Genomic DNA, 25,304 nt, shown 5'->3' with positions numbered 1-25,304 from the left:
TCCCTTGATGGGCACTTAGGTTGCTTCCGAGTCTTGGCTATTGTGAATAACGCTGCAATGAACACAAGGGTGCATGTATCTTTACGCATTGGTGTTTTCAAGTTCTTTGGATAAATACTCAGCAGTGGAATAGCTGGATCATATGGTAGTTCTATCCTTGATTTTTTGAGGAATCTCCATACTGTTTTCATAGTGGCTGCACCAGTTTGCACTCCCACCAGCAGTGTATGAGAGTTCCCTTCTCTCCACATCCTCTCCAACATTTGTTTCCTGTCTTGTTAGTTATGACCATTCTGACAGGCATGAGGTGATATCTCATTGTAGTTTTGATTTGCATTTCCCTGATAGCTAATGATGTTGAACATCTTTTCATGTGTCTGTTGGCCATCTGTATATCTTCTTTGGAGAAATGTTTGTTCAGGTCTTTTGCCCATTTTTTAATTGGGTTGTTAGTTTTTTTGTTGTTGAGATGCATGAGTTCTTTATATATTTTGGAGATTAACCCCTTATCAGATGTGTGGTTTGCAAATATCGTCTCCCAATTGTTGGGTTGTGTTTTTGCTTTGTTGATGGTTTCCTTTGCTGTGCAGAAGCTTTTTAGTTTGATGTAGTCCCATTTGTTTATTTTTTCTATTGTTTCTCTTGCCTGGTCAGACATGGTGCTTGAAAATATGTTGCTAAGACCGATGTCGAAGAGCGTACTGCCTATGCTTTCTTCTAGAAGTTTCATAGTTTCAGGTCTTACACTTAAGTCTTTAATCCATTTTGAGTTAATTTTTGTGTATGGTGTATGGTAAGGGTCTACTTTCATTTTTTTGCATGTGGCTATCCAGTTTTCCCAACACCATTTGTTGAAGAGATTTTCTTTTCTCCATTGTATGTTCTTGGCTCCTTTGTCAAAGATTAGCTGTCCATAGATGTGTGGGTTTATTTCTGGGCTTTTGATTCTATTCCATTGATCTGTGTATCTGTTTTTGTGCCAGTGCCATGCTGTTTTGGTTACTATAGCTTTGTAGTATATTTTGAAATCAGGGAGTGTGATACCTCCAGCTTTGTTCTTTTTTCTCAGGATTCCTTTAGCTATTCGGGGTCTTTTGTTGTTCCATATAAATTTTAGGATTCTTTGTTCTATTTCTGTGAAAAATGTTGGAACTTTGATAGGGATTGCATTGAATCTAGAGATTGCTTTAGGAAGTATGGACATCTTAACTATGTTAATTCTTCCAATCCAAGAGCATGGAATATCTTTCCATTTCTTTGTGTCTTCTTCAATTTCTTTCAGCAATGTTTTATAGTTTTTGGTGTACAGATCTTTCACCTCTTTGGTTAAGTTTATTCCTAGCTATTTTATTCTTTTTGTTGCAATTGTAAATGGGATGGTATTGTTAATTTCTCTTTCTGCTCCTTCCTTGTTAGTGTATAGAAATGCAACTGATTTTTCTATCTTAGTTTTGTATCCTGTGACTTTACCGTATTCGTTTATTACTTCTAAAAGTTTTTTGGTGGATTCTTTAGGGTTTTCCATATATAAAATCATGTCATCTGCAAGTAGTGAGAGTTTCACTTCTTCCTTTCCAGTTTGGATCTTTTTTATTTCTTTTTCTTCTCTGATTGCTCTGGCTAGGACTTCCAGTACTGTATTAAATAGGAGTGGTGACAGTGGGCATCCTTGTCTGGTTCCTGTTCTTAGAGGGATAGCTTTCAGTTTTTCACCATTGAGGATGACATTAGCTGTGAGTTTGTCATATATGGCCTTTAATCTGTTGAGGTACTTTCCTTCTATCCCCATTTTATTCAGAGTTTTTATCATAAATCGATGCTGTATCTTGTCAAATGCATTCTCTGCATCTATTGAGATGATCATGTGATTTTTATTCTTCATTTTATTAATGTGGTGTATCAGGTTGGTTGATTTGCGAATGTTGAACCATCCCTACATGCCTGGAATAAATCCCACTTGATCATGGTGTATAATCTTTTTAATATATTGTTGTATGCGATTTGCTAGTATTTTGTTGAAGATTTTTGCATCGATGTTCATCAGTGATATTGGCCTGTAATATTCTTTTTTTGTGTTGTTCTTGTCTGGTTTTGGTATCAGGGTAATGTTGGCTTCGTAGAATGAGTTAGGGAGCTTCCTCTTCTCCTCAATATTTTGGAAGAGTTTGCAAAGGATAGGTATTAAGTTTTCTTTGAATGTTTGGTAGAATTCCAGGACTTTTATTTTTGGGGAGGTTTTTGATTACTGTTTCAATCTCCTTACTGGTGATTGGTCTATTCAAATTCTCTATTTCTTCTTGATCCAGTTTTGGAAGCTTGTATAATTCTAGGAATTTATCCATTTCTTCCAGATGGTCGAATTTGTTGGCATATAGCTTTTCATAGTATTCTCTTATAATCTTTTGTATTTCTGAGGTGTCTGTTTTAATTTCTCCTCTTTCATTTCTGGTTTTACTTATTTGAGCCTTGTCTCTTTTTCTCTTGGGAAGTCTAGCTAAAGGTTTGTCAATTTTGTTTATCTTTTCAAGGAACCAGCTCTTGGTTTTATTAATTTTTTCAGTCTCTATTTCATTTATTTCTGCTCTGATTTTTATTATTTCCCTTCTTCTACTGATTTTGGGCTTTGTTTGTTCTCTTTTTCCAGTTCCTCTAGGTGCATTGTTAGATTGTTTATTTGAGATTTTTCTTGTTTGTTGAAAAAGGCCTGTATCGCTATAAACTTCCCTCTTAGAACCGCTTTTGCTGCATCCCATAAATTCTGGCATGTCGTATTTTCATTTTCATTTGTCTCCAGGTATTTTTTTATTTCTCCTTTGATTTCTTCATTGACCCAATCGTTGTTCAGTAGCATTTTGTTTAATATCCACGTATTTGTGGCTTTTCTGATTTTCTTCCTATAGTTGAGATCTCGTTTCATACCATCCTGGTCAGAAAAGATACTTGGTATTATTTCAATCTTCTGAAATTTATGTAGACTTGATTTGTGGCCTATATGTGATTAATCCTGGAGAATGTTCCATGTGCATTTGAAAAGAATGTGTATTCTTTGTGTTTTGGATGGAATGCTCTGTATATATCTACTAGGTCCATCTGTTCTAGTGTGTCATTTAACACTAATGCTTCGTTATTGATCTTCTGTGTGGATGATCTATCCGTTGGTGTAAGTGGAGTGTTAAAGTCCCCTACTATTATTGTGTTACTGTCTATTTCTCTTTTTATGTCTGTTAATAATTGGTCTATATATTTAGGTGCACCTACATTGGGTGCGTAGATATTTACAAGTGTTATATCCTCTTGTTGGATTGTTCCCTTGATCATTATGTAATCCCATTCTTTGTCTCCTTTTACAGTTTTTGTTTTAAAGTCTATTTTTTCTGATATGAGTATTGCTACCCCAGCTTTCTTTTCATTGCCATTTGCGTGGAGTATCTTTTTCCATCCCTTTAACTTTGTGAGTGATTTTAGGTCTGAAGTGTGTCTCTTGTATGCAGCATATATATGGATCTTGTTGTTTTATCCAGTCAGCCACCCTGTGCCTTTTAATTGGAGCATTTAGTCCATTGACATTTAAAGTAGCTATTGATAAGTATGTACTTACTGCCATTTTTTAACTTTTTTTTCCCTCAGTGTTTTAGTAGTCCTCTATATAGAATTGATGGTCTCTTTAGTTTGACCTCTGTATGAAAGCTCTACTCTTTAACTCCCTTCCACCCTCATTTTATGTTTTTGATATCATATCTAACCACTTTTTTGTGCATTTGTATCCATTACCCTCTTATTGTGAAAACAGATAATTTTTCCTATTTGTGATCTTCTCTTTTCCCCTTAAATCAGTCCCTCTAACATTTCTTGTAGCACTGGTTTCTTGGTGACAAACTCCTTTAATTTTTGCTTGTCTGGGAAACTTTTGATCTCTCCTTCCATTTTGAATGATAACCTTGCTGGGTAGAGTATTCTTGGCTGTAAGTTTTTTCCTTTTAGCACTTTAAATATATCGTGCCAATCTCTTCCAGCCTGTAAGATTTCTGCTGAGAAGTCAGCTGATAGCCTTATGAGGTTTCCTTTGTATGTAACTTGTCTTTCTCTTGCGGTTTTTAGGATTCTGTCTTTATCTTTAATTCTGGACATTTTGATTATGATGTGTCTTGGTGTGGGCCTCTTTGGGTTTATCTTGTTTGGTGCTCTCTGTGCTTCCTGTACCTGGATGACTGTTTCCCTCCTTAGGTTAGAGAAGTTTTCATCTATTATTTCATCAAATAGTTTCTCTGCCCCATTGTCTCGCTCTTCTCCTTCTGGGACACCTGTAACATGGATGTTAGTGCACTTGATGTTGTGCCAGACATCCCTTAGACTGTCCTCACTCTTTTTAATTCTTTTCTCTTTTACCTGTTTAGCTTGGGTAATTTCTTCTAGTCTTTCGTCCAACTCACTGATCCATTCTTCTGTATCCTCTACTCTGCTTTTGAGTCCCTCTAGTGAATTTTTCATTTCCAGTATCATATTCTTCATTTCTGATTGGTTCTTTTTTATATCTTCCATTTCTTCATTGACATTCTCAATGAATTCATCCATTCTTCTCCCCAGATCAGTGAGCATCCTTAACACTCTTTGTTTGAACTCTCTGTCTGGTAGGTTGCTCATTTCTGTTTCCCTTAGTTCCTTTTCTGGGGTTTTGTCCTGTTCCCTTACTTGGAATGTATTCCTTTGGCTTCTCATTTTGTTTCTTTCCCTGTGCTTCTGTCTACGTATTAGGTAGGTCAGCTATGTCTCCTCTTCTTGGTTAGGTGACCTTATATAAGTGATGCCTTAGGAGGCCTGCAGTGTGCTTCCCTCACTTCTCAATGTTCCAGGGGTGACCCCTATGTGGGCTACGTGTGTCCTTCTGTTGTGGCCTGTTTGCTCTCCCTGTTGGTGCCCAGGTAGGCCGAGTTATGCTCCTGGCCAGCTGTTGTAATGCTCAGCTGCTTGTAGTTGTTGTGGGCCCTTCAGTCTTTATTGGGTGTGGGGAGCCCCAGCACAGTTGGCTGCAAGTTTTAATACCACATTTGTGTTGCAGTATTTCTTTTAAGTGAGTAGGCCCCCAGCGTGGCAGGTTGTTAGGCTCAGGGCCTTACAATTGCTATAAGGCTCCAGCCTTTAGGTCTCTTGTCAGCTCTCTGAGGATTGCACCTGGATGGGGCTGGCCTCAGGCACGGGAGCACCCAATTGTTTCAGGCTTTGGAAGGTGAGGTAAACCCCCTATGTGGGTCTTTGAGAAGCACAAGTCTTTTGCAGCTGACAAGCCCCTCTGCCCACAGGTTCACACACACAGTCAACACAGTCCTGCCCCACGTGTGCGCCCCGACCTCCTGAATTGGACCCACTCTTTCCACGGCGGGAGCCCCTCACACTCCACCACCACCCCACACTCTCCATCTGCTCCTTGTGCATGCCCTGCCCCACTCAAGTGGACTCAGTTGCCAAGCTGCAGAGAATCCAGTCACCTATCTATGCAGGCCCACAAGTTACCTAAGGCCCTGTTGTTGGGTGGGGTCAGTCTCTAGGGTGGGCTGCCTGCCCTGGCTGAGCTGGATTAAATTGGTGCTCTAGTGGGTGGGGCAGACCTGGGCTAGCAGGCCCCAGGGAGAAGTCCGATGGTGTCTGTGTCAGCACGTCCACACCAGGCCACAACAATGGCCGTTGTCATTGTCCCAGTCCCTGGAGAGGTCTCCCCTGTCACCGAGATGCACTCAGAGCCTATCAGGTGAGTCTCTTTTCCCCAAAGGGCTGTGCACCTTTCTTTCTGGTGATTTTAGGTTGCTTTCTGAAATGGTTGAGTTTGGGCGTGGGCCCTTTAAGAGCTGGTTTTAATTTCTTCGTGAACCAGCTTTTCTGGGGGGGTATTCCCCAATGTTTTAGTAGCAGGCAAAGTCAGATATTATGGCACTCGTCTCGATTGTGCTGGGTCCACTAAATGCCTACAGCAGGGGCGCTCCCCGGCTCAGGGCCCTGTGCCTCCAGGGAGGGCTGCGGTCCTTTGGGCTGCTCCCTGGCAGCCGTGAAGCTGGCGCCTTGTGAAGGTGGCGTTTTTTCTCTCCAGAAAGGAGTTTCTGCCCCTTCCACCTCAATTAGGATTGTCCTTTGTTGCAGGAGTTCCTTTTATCCAGTTTTCAGTTCTGTCTCAGGGGTAATTTTTCCCAGAGTAGTTGTAAATTGGCTGTGTCCACGGGAGGAGGTGAATTCAGAGTCTGCTTATGCCACCATCTTGACTTCTCTCTCTCCTGATTCGCTTTATTCTTAGTTTATTATCATGCAGTGTCCCTTGGTAGCTCTGGGCTTACATGAAACAAACCAGGTTAGCCATTCCCATGGAGTGTCTATCCCTGTTCCCACAAAAGGCTGAATCTCATTGGATGGACTCAGTCAGGGGAGTAGAATTGGCTGATTGGGCCAGATCTGAGTTGCATGGCCTTCCCTGGAGCCCAGGAGGAAAGAGTATGGTCAGTCCCACATATACTGCTAGACTTAGTGTATTTGAAGGGTGGTTCCCTAAAAAGGTGGGGCACAACTCCCAGCTTGCCTAGATGCTAGCCAAGTAAAGACAACTTATAGCAACAGATATATGAACCTTCTTGGGGATGCTTGGAAGGAGTCTGAGGCCATGATGCCCTTTGTAAGGCCCTGGCTCCTGCATGCATTTTCAACATTGGCCTCTCTTCATGGCCAACTCTACAAGTGGTTGCTTCCTTACCTCTGTCTGACACTCCTCACCCCTCCTCCCAGCCTGACCCACCTGTTAAGATCACCCAGGGTTATGACATTGACCAGAACCTTGCTCATAAAAACGTCTGTACGACTGTCCTATTGCAATGCCAAATGGATCCAGGGTGATACTGGGACAGTTCCCAAAGTCTGTCGTGCAAGTAATTGTTCAATGTTGGCTGGGAAACCTTTCATCATACAATGTTATTTGGGGTAAAAGAGCAGGAATAGAAAGGTGATTTAACTTCTAAATCTTTTTAACAAAAATTCATATATTTCCATTTACACATCAGGAAAAAAAAGTGGTGTCATTTTACGTGCCCTGACTTATATGTCAGAAAACAATATTCTCTTGGTCCACTACTCAGAAAACTATAAATGAAGTTGCATACATAGAATGTATTGAGCATGTTAAAGAAAAAGTTGTTCAATTATTTATGACACTTGTTAAAGAACCATAAGGCAGACTTTACTCAAGATCATCACAGCAGGTGGAGGGACCACTGCAGTGGGGTTTTGCAGTAGGGGGAGAGATTGAGCTCCACTCCAATTACAACAAGGAAAAGTAGGGATTTACTGCCAAAGAGCAGGGTGGCGGGGGGCAGTGGATGGAAAATTACTAAGAGGGAATATCAGGGTGAGGGGGGTTCTGGCTAAAGCAACCTAACAGGATTCTTGCTGAAGGCAGCTGGGTGATCAGGCATCACCTGGGGGACGGTGGAGGATGAGGGACCGAATCAGATATCGAGGGTGGGGGATTCTGGCTAAACTGACTCAGCAGGGTTCGTGCTAAAACTAGACAACGCAGAGACCAGCACAGAAACCCAAAAGCCAGGGCCTAGTTGAGAGGAGATTTCAGGGGAGCTTGAGTAGAGTTTGGTCAAGGAAGGACTCTTTTTCAAGTGTATCCTGGGGGCTAGTACCTCTTTTTCTTGTAGGGTTGCCCTTTGGGGCTGTTTGGAGTAATCAGAGTTGGATTGGTTCTCAGAAATTTAGGAGACACTCTCCTTTAACCCTAAGGCTCTTTCATATAAAGAAAAGGAGAAAAGTTTGCATGTAATAGTGACTCTCATCAAGATATTAAATATCTTAGAATTAGAACATCCCCTCCTCTCTCCCATTTCTGCACAAAAGGCTTAGAGAAGCTTCTGATAATTATTTTGGGGTCAGGTGTGCAGAAGTGCCTATCTTTTTGACATTCCTTGATTTGCATCACAAATCAACAGGCTGGGTCCCTGGCTGCTTAAAGATCCCAGCCTCTCATCAGAAATCCTGGCTTGCATAGATTGTATTCACTAGATGAAGGAAATGACCTTTCTCCCTCTTTTCAAGTCTGTGCCCTGGTCCACTGGGCACTGTAACCAGCCCAAAGTTACAGAGCCTTCAGCTATCAGCAGGGTATTCTAAGGCAATTAGCTGGAAACAAAGAAAACAAGAGGTGAAACTTGAGGCAAGCACACACAGAGCAAGTCAGGTCCTAGGCTGAGTGTGGAGGCAGGAATGGAGAGATATGGGTCAGCTGCGTTCCTGTCAACGTTGCTTGATTATTAGGCTTCTGATGGTCCATACCCCAACTCCTTGATTCAAAGACACACTTTTTTCCATGCATTAAGGTTTCTGCATCAGGACCTATCTAACAATTGATGTATGTATTTGATGGATTAGCTTTGTGTGTGTGTGTGTTGATTTGTTGTTTGTTTTCCCCTGAAAAGCTATTAATAAATCTATGGCACATCTTAAAATAAATGGTGTTTCAGAACTCGGGAGTGCAGTATTTCTGGAGCAGGCGGGAATGTGCAATCTCAACTAGATAAAACTCCTCATAGCGTTCATCTCTGTCATTTAGTATGCACTATTTCTTCATATAACCATCCATCCATCTATCCATCCATCCATCCATCCATCCACCTACCCACCCATCCATCCATCCATCTACCATCTATCCATCTATTTAGTAGAAATGTAGGAAAGTACTTAAACTTTCTGTGTCTTAGTTTCTTCACCTTCCAAGAGTAGTTGTAAAGATTAAATGAAATAATACAATGTTCTATACAGCACTTTAACAATACCTGGTACAAAATAAGGGCTCAACTAGTGTTATTAAATTATTCATTTTATTCATTTGTTCAATGATCTTTGCTGATACCTGGCATCTGCTAGACTCTTTGAGGCACAGAGTTTTTCAGATCTGCTGCTGATCTGAAAGGGCACCTTCAAGGAAGGTGAAGCGAGTTTGGTCTGAGGCATAAATGTATAGATGTGTCACAGGAAGTTAATAAAGGCAGCCCCATCCATAGCTCTCATTGCTTGCCTGTTTGTTTTTCTTCCTGTTTTCTACCCCAGCTGCTCCCATGGGTCCTGGTGCATAGTATATAACAGGAGGAGGAAGAGGAAGAGAGTGCCTCTATCTTGCTTCCACTATTCTATCACAGACCCTTGATCTCACTGCTGCCCCTCTCTGCAGTTTTGGCATTATGCCTCACTACTCTTCCCGTGTTCACCTGCTTTCTACCCTCAGCCTGGGCCTCTGTCTCTGCCCAACTTTATCCACTGTTGTCAGCTTTCCTAGGCTTCACCCAGTGGCAAGATGGACAAATCTTCTGTATATTGGGTTATGCCCATTAATGACACCAGGGCCGTGGGAGAGGGTTCCAAACTCCCCATCGTTTCTGATGTCATTATCTGGCATTGACACAGCCTGGTGAGTTTGTCCCAGTCTTAGGAGAGTCAAATTCCCATTGGCAATACCCACAGGGCTGTGTTCTAAAAGCTAAGATGAATCTCTTTGGCTCCACATGCATCTGTCTGGGAACCCAGAATGTAAACTCCATAACGGAAGGAATTTTGTGTATGTTTTATTCACTGTTGAATACCCAACAACCAGAACTATGCCTGGCACATAATAAGCATTCCATAAATATTCATCAAATGAATGAATGAAAGAATCTATAAAAATCATCTCTGGAGGCATAGGTGTGGAATTCTGCTTTTTTCTGTGAAGGTAAGGAATATTTCAGAGCCCATCTCTCTTAAAGATTCTCTGGGAGATAACTGGCACAAGAATGTACAAATGCATGTATTTTCACACACATGGGTGCACACAGAATGTGAATGCATGAGTGTGCATAAATGCAGAGTGGGAATGCATGCATACGTAATGTATCCACTTGTCTTTCTACAACAGGCTGTATGTGTGTGCATGGAGTATATGCCTGAGTTTACTTTTGATGTATGTGCACGTATGTACCTGTATGTGCATGCCTTCCTATGTGGACCTGTGTGTGCATAGATGTGCAAACCATCTCAGGCATGTAACTGTCCTTATACGTGCATGAATATGGATACCTGCATATCTATCCACGTGTGTGTGCCCACACATGTCTGTATGCATGTTTGTGGTTGTGTGTTGTGATAGGGAGGTGGGGATTCTCAGTTTGTGTGTTGGCTAATATGGTTCATAGCAAATGGGAGAAACCATCAGGTAGGGTCCAGAGATTTCTAACTTGAGGTCCACCCTTGCACACCATTTCCCTGGACTCAGCCAGAATAGCTGAAATTATGGGGACTTCCTAGGGTGATGGGGGAGGTTCCTGGGTTTTAGTTTCCTGGAATAGATCAGTGAACCACACTGTTCACACAAAGAGAAGGGAACATTTCAGGACAAGAAGCTCCAGATATTGGTATCTGCATCCAAAGGACCCACGGAAACTAAATGCTGAGCCTTACTCTGGAGCCAGACTACCTGGTCTTGACTCTCAGCTCTGGCTGATACCAGCTCTGTGGTCTTGGGCAGTTATCTGGCCTCACCGTACCTCAGTTTGTGCATCTGTAAAGTGGGGATAATAACAGTACCTACCTCATAGTGTCTGGGAGAAATAAAAGAGTTAATATGTGTAAGCACATACGTAGTGAGTGTTAGATTAACATTGACTAGTTTTGGTTGGACCACACAGACCAGAAATTATTTCCTTATTCCTGAAAACAAAAGGTAACCTTAATTATTTTACTTATGTAAAACTAGTACATATTAACTCCAGACAATTTGGAAAATACAGATGTACTAATATAAGAAGGAAAAAAACCCTACTTATAATCTCTGCCTGTGTGCAGATAAACATTGTTAATGTTTTGAAGTCTATCGATTTGGATAATTCTATAAATATACTTTCCCATAACTGGGATTCCATTACCACGTAAGCAGTAGTATGTTACATTGGTGGCCCCAATGCAGCATGCTTCTGGGATTTATACCTTAGTGTAGTCTTCTCCCCTTGCATCTGGGCTGGTTCTCTGGCTTGCTTTAACCAATAGAATGTGGCCGAATGAGGCTGTGTTGATCCCAGGCCTAAGCCTTAAGAAGTCTGGAAGAAGCTTTCTTGGGAGCTCTGAGCAGCCAGGTGAGAAGTATGCAAATGCTGCTGGAGAAACCACATGGGGAGGAAGAGGCTCTGAGACTTCATGGATAGAGAGGTCCAGTCTGTCCAGCCTCTCCGCTGAGCCCTGCCCCGACATGCCCTACCTTGTGCATGCACTCATGCAAAGACTGCCAGCAAGACCTGCAGAAGAACCACCCAACTGAGCCCAGCCTGGACTGCAGAATTGCAAAAATACTATAAATTGCAATAAGAAGGGTTGCTATTTTAAGCCAATACATTTTAGGGTGGTTTATTACATAGTAGTAGATAACTGATAATCATACCATTTTATAACTTGCAATTTTAAAGCTTAAAATTAGATCATATTTCTATGTAATTATGTTGTGGATAAGAGTAAGTTCTGGGGGGCCGGCCCTGTGGCGGTTGGGTGCACGGGCTCCGCTGCTGGCGGCCCTGGTTCAGATCTGGGTGCGCGCCAGCGTACCACTTGTCTGGCCATGCTGTGGCTGCATCCCACATACAGCGGCTAGAGGGATGTGCAACTATGATATACAACTGTCTGCTGGGGCTTTGGGGAGAAAAAGGGAAAAAAAGGAGCAGCATTGGCAATAGATGTTAGCTCAGAGCTGGTCTTCCTCAGCAAAAAGAGGAGGATTAGCATGGATGTTAGCTCAGGGCTGATCTTCCTCACCAAAAAAAAAAAACAAAAACAAAAACAGTAAGTTCTGGATCAGACTGCCTGGGTTTTAATTTTGATTTCTTATGATTAGCTGTGACTTTGAGCCAATTACTTCACCTCATCTATAACACGGACTTGATAAAAACCTTGTAGATTTTTGGAAAAATGCAATGAGCTGATACATGTAAAGCACAGTACCTGAAATATAGTTAAACATTAAATAGATTTGTATTTCGTCAAATCATTTTTTTTTTTGCGAGGAAAATCAGCTCTGAGCTAACATCCGATGCCAATCCTCCTCTTTTTGCCAAGGAAGATTGGCCCTGGGCTAACATCTGTGCGCATCTTCCTCTACTTTATGTGGGACACCGCCATAGCATGGCTTGACAAGCAGTGCATCGGTCCACGCCTGGGATCCGAACCTGTGAACCCCGGGTGCTGAAGCAGAGCGCGCACACTTAACCGCCATGCCACCAGGCCAGCCCCTCGTCAAATCATTTCTGAATGGCCATGATATGTCATTGCATGGGTTTGTCATAATTTAGCCAATCTCCTACTGTTGGGCATTTATGCTGCTTCCAATTCTTTTACTGTTATAGAATATGCAGAGCAAAGATTCTCATTTCCATTTTTCAAAGGAAGACACAGAATGAGGGTGAGAAAGACCAAGCAGCTTGCTCAGGTCACAGAGTGGAGCTGAGGTTAGAAAGCCCACATCCTCATTCTTAGAGCACACTTGCTTCTGCACCCAGCTTGAGCATTTAGCAATCCACCTGTTTTCTCTACCGCCTCTGGCATTGCATTATAACCCTGTTTCCCTGGAGACTGGAGTTATCATAGGCAAGGGAAGATTTTTTGACATGCTAATTTTTGTAAGAGAGTGAATATTCTAAACTTCTCAGCTCTGTTTTCTTCAGCATTCTCTGTCAGCGAGCGTCATCTTCAGAATGGCAAGAGCATCTCCTGGTAAGGAGGGATTGAAGCCAGAGACGAGAAATGGTCTTGTGTGATGGAATGAACTTGACTTGATTGTTGGCTTCCAAAAGTTCTGCATCTGAATTTTAGTTCTGTCTGTCCTAAACTATATGACCAAGGGCAAGTTGCTTACCTCTCTGAGCCTCAGTTTCTTCATCTGTGAAATAGTGGTACTTATCCCTCCTCCCATCCCCCCAAGCTCCCACTGTTGTTGTGAGGATTAAAGGGGATAATTGATGTGAAGTGCCTGACCCAAGTGCTCAAGACAGGATAATTATCATTGGATTCTTGGTATTAGTTATGGTACCTCTAAAGAAGGCTAAAAAAATTTTTCACCTTCCTGACCTGGCGAAAGTATAGCCCTGGGAACAGAAAAACATTTGGATCTGAAATCTGAACTTCTCTTGGTGCCCTCTGAGGAGTCAACAAAGATGAAAAGAAAAAGTAAAAATTATTTCTACAAGTCAGAGGGCTAAGGGAACATAGTTCATGCCAAATCATCAGTGGGTAAAATCCTGACTTCAAACACAGCTACCCATCCATCATAAATTTCCTTTCACCAAAGTCCACTTAACTTTTGCATATGACGCTCAATGTGATGATCATCTCCAAATGAGCAGGGGTGGTGACAGGGAAGCAGGAACTCATGTCCGCGGACCCAGAAGAGTTCCAGCTCCACTGTGTGGCTCTTGTCCAGTCTTTTCTGTCATCTTCTTCATCTCCTTCAGAAGATGTCTTTGTATCAATCAATGTCCAGCCACTCCTAGGAGTAATTTCATCTTTGTAGGACTTGGACAGCCTTGAAGATGGTGAAGTATCCTAGTTCTGTTCTTTCTGAAATGAATTTAGGTTGATAGACAGTCATTTTGGTAAATTTTCATTTCATTCCTTCCTTTCTGAATCTTTCCTGACAGTTCTGTTGGCATGGGGCTTAATCATTAAATTCAGGTGCCAATAAAAGGCAGTTTTAACAAAGGCTTTTGTGCTTTACTGAAAAAACCATCATTCTTCTTTTCTTTCTTCCTTCTTTCCTTCCTTCCTCTTGCCTTTTTTCTCTCCTTCTTTCCTTTCTTCCTTCCTTCTTTCTTTCCTCAAATGTATATTGGGCATTTCCTATGTGCCCAATCATATGTTGGATGTGGGGGATGTAGATTTATATGTAAGGAGTCGTCTCTGCACTTCAGTTGCTCATAGTTTCAAAGAGGGAGAAAGCAAGTAAAAAAATATTCATCATATATTGCCACTGAATGCTGTGTAATAAACCACTGGCTTACAACAACAAGTATTTTTTCTCATGCTTGCCGGTTAGTTAGGGCTGGGATCAGTTGGTCATCTGTGCCTTAGGTTGCCAATTGGCTGTGTTTGGCTCCAGGTTGAGGGCTTGGTTCAGGTCTGTTCCCCATGTATTCATGTTGGAACCAGTCTGAAGGGTCAGCAATTATCCAGGGCATTGTCTTCTCTAGTGGATCATAGGATCATAAGAGTGCAAGCCCAACCATGCAAGCACAGTTAAGCCTCTGCTTGCATCATGCCCTCTAACATCCCATTGGCCAAAGTATGTCACATGGCCAAGCCAGCATCAGTGGGGCAGGGATCTATATCCTCACACACAAGGAGAGGAGAAGAGAGTGATTATTTGCTGAAAAATATTTCAAACTATCACAGGAGGGATAAACAAAGGGATAGTGGTAACACAGAGCACCACAGTACCTAAACCAGTGTAATCAGGGAAGATGTCTTAGAGGACGTGAGCCTTCAGCTGTACACTTAGAGTTTCAAGAAGTGAGCTGGGTGAAAGTATAGGACTGGATTGTCTGTTCAAGGCAGAAGGAGTTGCTCATTTAAACGTGTCAGAGTTAGAGATCCCACAGCCCATTTGGCAGCTAGTGTTTTGAGCCCCTATAGGTATGAGAAGAGACTTTCTTGGAAAGAGGGACAAAGGTCAGATCTCAAGACTTGTCTTATAGGACAGATATTGAAGGAATCTGATAGCCAGAGATGATGGCAAGGCAGAGAAGGGTGCTCAGCAGAGGAAGAACTAGTCATAACTGCATCTTTGAAGTTTATGTGGAAACTGGTGTGAATGATGAATACAGGGGTGAGAACCTGGAGGTGGGGAGACCATCCAGGGGCCTACTGTTGACCTACAGGTAAGAGACGATAAGGGCTTAGAAGGGAGAGGGGAAAATAGGATGAGTTATTTAAGAGACAGGACACCCAGGACATAAAGGATTGAGGGGAAGGAGTTGAGAAAGACTTTGAGGCATCCATCACTGTTACAGTTACTCTAAGAAATAGTCGCTGTTACTACTTGTCTCATGAGGACTTAGTGAGATGCCAACAAACCGAAGATGGACAAAAGAAGAAAAAAAAGTGAATTTTGCAAACTATTGCCTGGAAATTTGATATTGTTTGGGCATGCTCCTTGATTGGGTCACAAAAGGAAGTGAACACACAGAATAAAGCAGTGGTCACCATGAGGCATCCAAGAAGACTGGCCCCATTCCTTTTTTAGGAGAGTTATTGGATGCAGGGGAAGGACTAAGGTTTTGGAGGCAGGAACACAAGGGTCTGAATCTCAGTTTCTACACCTACTGGTTCTGTGACTTTGAATAAGTTTTTTACTACCACTCAGCACCCTTAATTTCACCACTCTGGGATTCAGCTTCCTCCTATATAAAATGGAAACAAATCTACTTGACATGGTTATCATGAAATTCAATAGGACAGTGGGTGTAAAGAGTTCTAGCTCAGTTGACTGAGTCAACTATCAACAGACAGGTTAAGCGGTGAATTAACTCATTTATGTTTTTCCAAAACAACTCTCTGAGACAAGAACTATTATTATCAACACCCTCATTTTACAGTGTAAGACTTGAAGCCCAGGGAAGCTACATAACTTCCCAGGGTCAGAGAGCCCACTGGTGGTAGAGCCAGGATTTGGACCCAGGAATTCTGACCCAGAGTTCATGCATTTATCCACCATGCTTCCTGGTCAACCTGGGGCTTTCCCACTTGCTCTCTGTGCAGGTAAGAGAGTGCAATGAATAAAGGCAGCGTGCTGGGTCAAGGTTGGCATCAGAATCAGTGTCCTGAGCACTGCTCCATGTTCTCCCTCCTACCCTATGCCTCACCTTCAGACTCCCTCTTCTCCACTCCCCACATGCAGCCCCAGGACTCTGCAGATGACAGCACTTAACCAAAACTGAACAGAATAGGCTGGCATCAGTCAGTATTTGGTGAATAAGTGAGTGAGATGAGAAACCCAAGGCCTTGAAAGTTTCAGAAACTTCCCATGACTCAGAAGTGTTGGAGCTGGGGTTTGACCCCAAGTCTGCCTCGTGCAGAACCTTGGACAGCTCACAGGGCAGCCACGCTGTGTGTCTAGAGGGCTGGGAATTATTCATGTTGCTGTTGTTTTGACAAAATCGGATTTTGTAGGAACTTTTTAAAAACTTTTTTTCTGTAAAAGTTTCATCATTTTTTACCACCACAGGGAGAACAAAGGATGAGTGGAGGGAAGTAAGAGATGCTGCTTTGTCTCACTCTTGACTCTATAAATAAATGTTCTCGTGTTAAATAGGCTTCAATTGTCTTAGAAAATGCTCAGTTTATATTCAGGCACAATATATTTGCACAAAGCACTGTTTCCCAATGTTTATAAGGGAGCCACTAAACTTTGTGGTAAAGAACATTACCTCTAGTCAGACAGCCTTGTGTTTCAATCCTGGATTCACCACTTAGTAGCTGTGGGACCATGGAAAAGTTACTTAATCTCTTTGATCCTCGGTTTACTCCTTGGTAAGATGAAAGTAAATGCAGTGTCCATCTGATGTAGTTTAGCCCAATACCAGCTGCTCTGTAGGGAAGGGTGATGCCCATGCTTAGACCCGTGTGATAAAAGGGAAACTAGGACTCCCTGGAGGTGGGGAGCAATGGTGATCATCAAGAAGGTGATCCTCCTCAAGAAGGAGGAACTTAAGGAATAAAGATCAGGGCTGGAAGATCCACTCCCTCCTCCCATTAGGATGATTATTCTTTTGTTCTCACTTTAACTATTAGGGTGTGGGTGTGTAAAGATGCTACAAGTACCTTTGTAGGGCCAGGGCACAATCATTTAACTGGGGTGGGGCAAGAGGAAATGAAAACACCCCAAACTTTCCTACCATTTTTAAGCTGACTTTTTCTTGATTCAGCATTCGCTTGGTTGCTACAAACTTTTGATTATTTTTCAGAGTTTGGACAAAGTTGGTTCTGACAGCTTCTGCTTGCTTTTTGTTGTTGTGTTGGAGGACGGGAGCTCAGTGCTGCCTGCTCTGCCATTTTGCTGATGTCGCTCTTCCTCTGAACATTTTTATTCATCTCTGCCATCTCTCACAGCCCTCACTTACCAAGCTTGCTCTAAAAGGGTGGAATAGGGCAGTGGTTAGAGAATGACTCTGGAGCCCAGGCCTGTGTTCAAATTGTAGTGCCATCATTTCCAAGATGTGTTGCCTCAGGCAAATTATCTAACCTTCCCGTGACTGGATTGCCTTATCTTTAGAAAATGGGATAGTGAAAGGAGCCATCTGTGAGGGCTTTGTAAGAATTAATAGCAGTGATACCTATGACATACTTGGAAGACTGACTAAGTGTTAGGTATTTTCCCTCTGAATATCCCATTTACTCCTGATTTTCAAATTCCTCCTTCTTCTTCCTAAGTCTGTAGTCACCCATGCAGGAGAGGCTTTATCAGTTCCCTCACCCGGATCCTGAAACCACAGTCACATGATTTACCCATGGGCTCTTAATATCCAGTCTCCTTGGAAAATCTTTCTTATGATGATATAGCTTCTTCCCAAAGAGAAGCAAAGCTTGCAGGAGGCTGAGTGGCAGTAATGTGCTAGTCCCCATAAATAAGTGAGTGTCCCTCTGAGCAGCTTTATTTAATTCTGTTGAGCGCATCCATTCAGTCTGCAACTATTTTTTAAGTACCTACTATGTGTTGACCTATGTTCTAGGTGCCGTGGTACATTCTTAATTGCATGGAACTGACATTCTGGGGCATAAAGGTAGACCAAAAACAAACAGAGCAGCAATAAATATCTACAAGGAAACTCTAGATAATGAGGAGGGCTCTGTATAGGTGTAAAACAGAGTGATATGTGAGGAGTGATTGGTCGGCTACTTTAGACAAGTGGCCAAGGAAAGCACACCCGAGGAGGTGATGCTTAGAGTGAGGTCTGCTTAGACTGAGTGATGCGAAGGACTCAGCCATGTCAAGATCAGGCTGGAGAGGATCACAGGTGGAGGCAGCAGTTAGAACAAAGGGTCCAGTGTAGGACTACAGACTTACGGAAATACTGCCCTGGTGCAGACCCAAGCATGTGCCTTCATGGTCCTCACATTCTAGTGGATGCAGTAGACCACAGTGAAATAAACAAGCAAGTAAGCAAGATAATGCTGGATTGTGACAAAAGTCATAAGAAGAACAGAGGTCATGTGGAAGAATGGGCAGGTGGCATTATAGGTGGGGTCTTGGGCAAAGATCTCTTTGAGGAAGCGAGAATTTGAGCTGCACCCTGGCACTCGAGATACTGGGGCCAGAGAATTAAGATTAATTCCAGATGCTTCTGACTGTTAGCCTGAAGCTGTTAGTTGCTCCTATGGCCCAAGCCAGCACAGTTCAGGGAGGTCAGGATGTGAGTGGCCCCTGGAAGAAGAGACTGAAGGAAGGCAGGCAAGTGGGGCGCATCAGACCTCATGCGCTGCATATTTCAGATGTGTTGACAAGTTAACCCAGGCTCCCTTGTGATCCTATGAGGGAGGTTGCTACTCCTCTTTTACCTGTGAGGATACGGTGCCCCGGCATGTTCTGAGCAGCCTGTTTCCCCAGCAGGCTGTTTGCTCACCAGGAGGCGAAGGCCTTGTCTATTGGGTTGTCTAACGCCCAGCCCTGCGAGTTGGATGCAGGAATTTCTGAGAACACTGAACGTGCTCTCACCTGCACCAGCCTCTCTGTTAGAGTCCCGGATAATTTTCAGATTGTCACTGGTTTCCTGTTCTTCCTTTTATTCTCTCACAGACCCCAAGGTCGCTGCCTGCTTCCTCTCCCCAACACTGCCTTCCCTCCCTGTTTTATCTCTTTTAGGTAATTTAATGTCACCAAGCTTCCTTTTCATAACACAGACCCTGGGCCCAGCTAGGGAGCCTGCGCCTCCTTTAGGACACTCCCTCAGCCTAATGCAGAACAAGGTCTGGTCTCAATAGTCTCCTAGTTCCTGGCTGTACCCTACTCCCATACTTCCCTGTAAAAAGCCCACCACCCCTTCTCCATAAATGTTTTACTGTGAATCACCACGTATTATACATCAAGGAGAAATAAATTTGCAAATATGGGGCCTTGACAAAGTTTCCAGAACCTTCCACACTTCTCAGCTATTGTGTATGGCCTTTCCCCCTCTGAGACAGTTGTGAAAAGTTCCTTTGGAGTCATACCTCTAACGTTACTTTTTCCTTGAATGTGAGACTCTGCAAACCTCTCTTCTATGAGGATATGGAAACAACTTCTCTCTACATAAAAGCCTGATAATACAACTCCCCTTGACTCAACCAGAGGAGTTGTATTTCCTATGGTATAATGGAAATAGAATTACTGTTGGGATCATTGGTCTTAAGTTCTGTTTAAAAGTTGTGCGAGAAGGGTGATCCCTCTGCAACCTGGTGTCCTCATACGTAAAAGAGCAATGGTGCCTACCTCACAGGACTGCAGGGGAACCTGGGTTAATGAGTTTACAAATCTGATGTGTGCAGCACATGGGATCTGATGAGCCCCATTCTCTTACTTCCTCCCTTCAGGGGACACTGACCTCCCTGACCTCCCTAGGACTGTCCTGGCTTGGGCCATAGGAGCATCTAATAGCTTCAGGCTACCACTCAGAAGCATGTGGAATTAGTTGTAATTCTCTGGACCCCGTATCCTGAGTGCCAGGTTGCAGCTCAAATTCTCACCTTCTCAAAGAGATCATTGCATATGACCCCACCTACAGTGCCCCCCGCCCATTCTTCCATGTGACCTCTTCTATTTACTTAATAACTTTTATCGTAATCCAGCATTATCTTGCTTATTTGTTTGTTTATTTGGCTGCTGTCTATTGTATCCACTAGAATGTGAGGTCCATGACAACACGAGCTAGCTTGTGTCATCCTCGTTGTGTCCCCAGTGTCCCCTACTATATTAACATATAGTAGGTATGTTATAAATGTTTGTTGGATAAATAAATTACCTTTGGGGTGAGGATGGGGGGCCGTGGACATCCATAGTTCTATTCACTTGTGGCTTTTCTAGAATCTTCCACTCATTGAACAAAGGCCTATGCTTGGATAGTTGCCTTGGTTTCTCTACTTGGCTCCCAGTTGCCCACTGAGTCTATGCCCCTGTTATAACCTGAAGCTGACTTGGCTGGGGCTCTGACACTTTGCCCAGGTCTTGACATTTTCTTCCTTAGGGAGCTGGTTCCTGAGCCCTGAACCGTCATCACTGTCTGCGATCCCGCAACAGCCGGCATGACTAATTGGAACAGCCTAATACCCTCTTGAGTGCTTACGGCTACAACTTGTCTGCATCTTGTTTCTTGCCAGAGGGCAACTGTGGCCAGAAATCACACTCAAGTTTGTACACTATACATCACGTTTCCCAACCACTTTGATAGAACCAGCCTTAGGAGTAGGTTCATGTCTTCTTTTTTCTCTTTCTTCTTCAACATTATGATCATTAGCATCATCACTATCATCACCAGCATCACCATCATTATTATCACCAGCATCATCATCATCATCATCATCACCATCATTGTCATCATTTGTATAGCACAGAGGTTAAGAACTTAGTCTCCTCATCTGGATTCAAATCTTGCTCCACCACCAGCTCTGTAAACTTGGGCCCATCACTGAGCCTCTCGGAGCCTCACTTCCTGATCTATAAGTAGGGATGACGATAATTTTACCTCAAGATATTCTTATGAAGATCCAGTAAGAAAATGCATGCCAGGTAATGAGCATAGTGTATACTGTAAACACCTAATAAGCATTCTTATTAATACTATTATCATCAATTTCATCTTACCACCATTTATTATACATGAGCTGTTACTAGAAATCACGAATTGAACTTTGCTGAACTGTTTCCATTCATTAATTCATCCATATAGAGAATGATTGCTCTGTGCTAGGTATCATTCTGGACTCTAGAAGTTTAGTAGTGAACACAACAGACAAGCATCTGCTCTTATGAGGCTTACATCCAGTGTGAAGGATAGACAATGAACAACCCCACAATAATAATTTCATCTAGAAAAATCACTCCCATTTTACAGATTAAAAAATAGCTTGGAGAGAGAGGTTAGGGTTCAGGTGTCCAGCCCCTCCCCAAGCCACTCCTGGCATCTTCCATCATTCTGCCAAACCATGAGGCTGATGCCCCCAACATCCCTCACTTCTGGATTAGTCAAAATACCTTCCTGGATCCACCCCTTGAGATTCTCCAATGTTCTGCCCACTCTGTCTCTCAGGGCACCCTCCTGGCCCAGAAATCTCCTTGGGCTGCTTTGGAAGTGAGGAATAGCTGCGTCTCTGATGAGCATCTTGCTTTCCTCCGAGCACAAAAATACACAATGCAGAATTGTCTGTCTCAGTGGGAACAGCGTGTCTCCTCAGTGAAGGACAATTTTCAGCTAAGTGCATTTTATTTAAAGTTCTAAGAGTGGCAGTTAAGCAAATGCAGGAGGAGAAACGTATATGAAAACTATCCATCGAAAGCCCATGGCTAAATATATCAGCTGCCAGCAGTGGTTTCCAGGTAATAGCTGGCCATCACTGCTCCTGGTCACAGCAGCCTCCACGCTGGGGTGAAAGGCTTCGGGGTTTGATTTGCTCTCATCGATTTTCTTTATAGATCAGTTTGATACTAGACGTTATAAGGTTAATTTTAGATGATTAACTCCTCTATATTGGGATATTTGATTTAGTTTCCCTTTCAGACACTTTCTCCCTATTGATTTTCAATATCGCACTTTCCAAGAGGGAGGTAAAAGCCTTCGGCAAGGGCCCATAAAACAGAGGTTCCTCCATGGCTGCCCAGTGTCCCACTCAAATATCCTCCCTGGCAGGAGAAATACCATGTGGGCAGCTGGGGGAAAGCCCTGCCTGTGCCGGCCTGGGGAGGCTGGCAGGAACTGCTTACCCTGAATATCCCTGGGAAGCTCAGGCAGTGGTGAACAAGAGAAGGAGCTCAGAGTGTGTTATACCTGGGCTTGAAGTCCAGCCTTGCTGTTTACTTGATGATTGACCTGGACAGTCGTAACCTCTGACCTTCAGTTTCCTCATCAGTAAGTATCATGAATACTTGCTCTTTTGGACCTCAGCATCCAGTCAATCTTCTTGTCCTAGTGCCCTCACCTCTTTAATATGCCATGCTCCCTCACACCCCCAGCCCTTTGCACATGCTGTCTTTTTGGCCTGTTTCATACTCTCCTCTCCAGACACTCCAAACCTCCCCACCCCATACCTCCTCTGACTGGCTTCTCCATCAGCTGACTATTTTGCCCTCTCTTCTATTGGACCATAAGTTCCACGAGGTAGAGATGGTGTCTCTCTCAGCCAACAGTACCTAACACAGTGCCTGACACATTGAGACCCACACTGGATATTTCTGAAAGAAGTAAGATCAATGAGCAACTTTGGAATATGACTGGGGACTCCGTGTGTGTAGAGACACTTGACTTCTACAGTGTTCTTCCCTATGATTCAGGCAACAGCATGGATGGAGATTCCCCCTTCTCAGCTCAGCCTAGCTTCTCACCTACCTCCTGACTGCCTTTCTGACCTAACAATCCATTCCAGGCACTTTCCATCTCTACATGTTCCTGGTTCTCAGCTAGGGCCCTTGCTCTCAATGCCCTCTGCTTTCCTACCCTGGTGAGCAGGGATGAGCAAATGGAATCTTCAGGTATTCCCTTCAACCCTATCCTAAAAGTCCCAGAGCCAGAATTAATCAAATAATAGCAATAGCTAACACTTATTGATCTCTATGTGCCAGACACTTAAATGCTTATTCACTCCTTGAATTTTCACGCAACTTTAAATGTTAGTTAGTGCTATTATATTCATCCCTATTTTAAAGATGGTGACACCAAAGTGTAGAGAAGCTAAGTAACTTGCCAAAGTTCACACAACCAGCAAGTGGCACAGTTAGGCTTCCACGTAGTTCGTCATTACTCCAAGAGTGGACACCTTGCCCGCTGTCCACCATCCACAGTCTCTCACCTTGCACCTCACAGCTTTCAAAAGAGCTCAGATTTGACACTCAAACCCCCAACCCCCTTTTTTGGACCTATCTTCTCCCAGCCCAGTTCTGCTGCTAGATACTTGATAATGTCTCTCAGGTGTCTGACCTTGACCTGTGCCCCAGAGTAGGGGAATCCCAAACTGGCTTCTGGTTTCTGCTAGGACCTGGGCCTGCCACCTGGAGTGCAACCCTGGTGGTCATCTCACTCAAGGTCACGGCCATTCTCTGTCCTAGCTCCTCCCCCTTGGATCCCCAAATCCACCTGCTTTACACTTTCCTCCATCCCACCCCTTAGAACTGGCAGAGTCTGTCTGATGGTTCCTTGGCCCCTGTGTGGGTGCCCTCTTCCCTACCAGGAGTCCTCAGCTGGAGTCATAGCCTCTGATTCTTATGAAGGAAGGAGCAGTTATGGTAGAAGCAAGAGCTCACCATCCGTGATGTACTGAGTGAAGGGCTTTATGATATTAACTTATTTAATTCTCCCCTTTTATGACTCTGTGAGCCGGGGTATCATGACTCTGTGTCAAGGATGAGGATGCTCAGGTTCAAGCAGTAGAAGAATTGTATGTTTTATGTGGCAGGGCTTGAGTTTAAACTCTTATGTGGCAGGGCTTGAGTTTAAATCTGTCAGACTCCTCAGTCTGTCCTCTTTACCACCAACAACTGAACCTGCACAGACCCTTGCATACCGTGTCTGGGTTCTGCTGCCCCTCTGCCCCTTGCAGCCAGCTCCACGACCAGCATGCTCTCTGCCCGGTTCCTTGACCACCCCTTCCATCCTGAAGGTCATGGTCTGAGACTTCCTCTCTTCTCTCTGATCCTACTACTATAGCATCTCTTATTGCTGTGAAGGGACAAGTCAGAAGCAACAAGGGCAGGGGAGTGACTGTCTCCAGAAGCTCACGGAGGCCTAGGCCATTGCCCTTGCTCTGTGCCATCTGTTCACTGGTTTGTTCCCTGGTGTGGTCACTGGAAGCTCATTAGGGCCTGAGCCCTTTACTCTGAGTTTGGGGATCATCCCACTCCTCCCTCTTCTCAATGCTTCCTGCCCTTAAACAATGGAAACATGACACCCTCTTCTTGATCATTTAGCATATGCGGTCAGCAACAAAAATTGGTTGAGGTTTATAGAGTCTCTCCTCTCTGCCTCGTCCTCCACTAGGTGGGTCCTAGCAGAGAGGGGAGGACAGCATGGGAACACACAGTCATAAATCCACATGGTAAGCAGGTCGGAAAGAGCTGAGTTCAAATCTGACCTTCCCCACATACTCAAGGTATCCTTAGGCCAGTTAATCCACTTATCTAATCTCAGTTTTCTCACTCAGGGCAGAGTGGGGTAGGGGGAGCATGGAGATACTCCTTACGTTGTAGGCTAGTTGTGAAATGATGCATGCAAAAGCTCTCCTCCCAGGAGCAGGCACAGAAAAGGCCTTAAAACAGTCATGCGCCCGACAATGATGTTTCAGTCAAGAAGAGACGACATATAAGATGGTGTTTTCATAAGATTAGTACCATATAACCTAGGTATGTAGTAGGCTATACCATCTAGGTTTATGTAAGTACACTCTATGATGTTCGCACAATGATGAAATCGCCTAACAATGCATTTCTCAGAACGTATCCCCACCGTTAAGCAACACATGATTGTAATGATAATATGGTTTAATATTAATAATTGTAATAATTATATTATGTAATAACTATTAAATGTAATAATTGTAATCACAATAGTAATAATAATAAATTGTTATGAAGATGATGATGATGGTAATGGTAATAGTGAAGACAAAAGGGATCACAGGGGACTTGAAATAGCACAGAGGAGGTGCATGTATCTTAGTAGTGAGTGGGAGAAGGATGCTTAGTGGGAATTTCCCAGGAGAAATGTTTTCTCAAATGAATTTGAAAAATAAAGTAAGAACAAGCAAAGAGGTTAAGGCAGAGAGTTGGGTCAGGAGTTGAAAAGCAGGGAGAAGATCTTTTGCAAAGGCCCACAGACCAGAGAGAATGTGTGATAGGCAACCCATTGCCCAACAGGGCCCTCTGGATACCTTGCATAATTAAAACCTTCTTGCTCATTTGAATCAAAATCTGACTCTTGTTCCTTATACCATCACCTCCCTATTTCCAGCCCCTGGTATCATTCAGAACATATCACAGCTCTTTTCTGGAATTATCTTTCTTCTATCTGAACTCAGGTTCTCTTCTC

At 43.4% G+C, this 25,304-nt stretch overlaps 1 pseudogene; it reads left to right on the top strand.

Moving 5' to 3' along the window:
• The window catches only part of LOC147913611 (ER degradation-enhancing alpha-mannosidase-like protein 1 pseudogene), a 178,007-nt pseudogene that overhangs the window by 14,014 nt on the left and 138,689 nt on the right, over positions 1–25,304 (top strand).

This window comes from Ceratotherium simum, chromosome 26, assembly GCF_057802395.1.
Source record: "Ceratotherium simum simum isolate JZ-2026a chromosome 26, ASM5780239v1, whole genome shotgun sequence".
Classification (NCBI taxonomy): Eukaryota; Metazoa; Chordata; class Mammalia; order Perissodactyla; family Rhinocerotidae; genus Ceratotherium; species Ceratotherium simum.
This window is presented reverse-complemented; position numbering and strand designations above follow the sequence as displayed.